The sequence below is a fragment of the Camelina sativa genome, chromosome 7 (genome assembly GCF_000633955.1).
Source record: "Camelina sativa cultivar DH55 chromosome 7, Cs, whole genome shotgun sequence".
Lineage (NCBI taxonomy): Eukaryota > Viridiplantae > Streptophyta > Magnoliopsida > Brassicales > Brassicaceae > Camelina > Camelina sativa.
The window spans coordinates 2,113,255-2,115,081 of NC_025691.1; positions in this window are offsets into that span (position 1 = coordinate 2,113,255).

The window sequence follows — 1,827 nt, forward strand, 5'->3', positions numbered from 1 at the left end:
TGTTTTTTTTTACACTTGTTTGTTCCTCATTAGTTACTTATTAAAATATTAATTACTTGTAGTCTCTCTAAACAATAGCGTACAGTGAAAGCCTAGTAGACATATTTCTGAAGTTAACTTGGAGACTTCGAATGGATATTGTTGTTCAATAGACATGTAGAGTTGACCGATAGAAATAGATAAATAGATATTCAGAATGCATACATTACGTTCAAAAATAAAATACAAATAGGAGTTTGGGTGATGCAACTAATCGTCGAGACAGACATGAAGTTTGCCCCAATCAATAGGAGGAGGAACCACACCATGTTTGACATCAACTTCCGCAACCTCTCTCATCTCCTCTAATCTCTTGTGCTCTGCCTCGAAGTCGACAAGTTGTTGACCCAATATTTGATTCAGTTGGGATAGTTAAGCGTCGATCAGATCCACTTGATGCACAAGGGCGGTAGCCTCTTCCTTCTTCTTCATGTGATCTCTCATCATACGAAGAATGGATTTAAAGCGGTCCTTCGTATCTTCTTCAACCACGACTCTCGTCCTCTCAAAACCGTCTTTCATGGCATCTATTACTTCCTCTTCCCACTCGAAATCGGAACTGCTTTAGTTACGCTTACTGGAACTCTCTCCGGCCATAGCTCATAACCAACTTATTCTCTTGTTATCCAAGAAGGAGATGCAATAGATTGAGTGGAAATTGAGAGGATATTTATAGGTGAAATTGAGACGGCAATGATACAATGAATGTAGAGAAATCGAAAGGGTACAACGAATGTAGAGATATCGAAAGGGTACAACGAATGTAGAGATAGCGAAAGGGTACAACGAATGCAGAGATACCGAAAGGGTACATTGAATGTAGAGAGAAATGCATCATACATCGAAAGCTTAGTAGACATCAGATTGAAGTTAACATTGAGACTTGGGACACATCCCAAGACACATTGCGATGACAACAATGAAACCTATCCAAGAGAGAACCATAAATTGTCGAAGCATTTTTTCCCTTTCATTCGCTGCCAGTAAGTCACATTCAAACTTCTTCTTGTCTTCCTCATATGTGTTAACCACCCCAGAGTTCACCAAACCGTTAACAACTTGTTCTTTCATTTCTCTTACAAATTCTTTAAGTACCTTGATTTCTTCTCTATGCCGACGGATCTCATCCCTCGCATCCAATAATCTCCGCCTTTTCCAACCACGTGATGGTTCTGCGTCTGACCAATGGGAACACCCATGAAAAGTGCATCTGAAGAAATTTCTTCCCGGATTTGCATATGTCCATGATTTCACAATAATCGTTGATCTACCGCAGTAGTTGCAGATTGGAGCAGTTATTTGTATATGGGAATTTGTATCAGAAACTGACCCGAAATTTGGCTCATCATTCTCTAGCTGATTGTGGTTGTTCAAGAAGAGGAGTATCATAAAATGGTCTTACGAGTAAATGATAGTTATGTACTAGTCTTTAATAATGTCGACTTGAACACATGGGATAATCCCGGAAAATTACAAAGACAAATTATAGCTAGGGAAACTCTAGATGACTTCACGATGAAGTTAACTTCTACTCGCCGTGTTCAGCAACCTATACAAATAATTGTTAGTGTAACCGACGATCATATACAAAACGTTAAAAATATATCAAGTGGGATTGTTACTTACACAATGAGGTTGAATATGTCCAGGCTGTCTGCATTTTGAACAAGCATATTGCTTATGAGACTTCCTCGGCTTGCTCCCATTTTTACGTGACAGTTCTAGCCATGTTAGCCAACGAGACTTCTTTTGCCTTCCAGGCTTCCGCTTCGGTATGGGAGGTATACA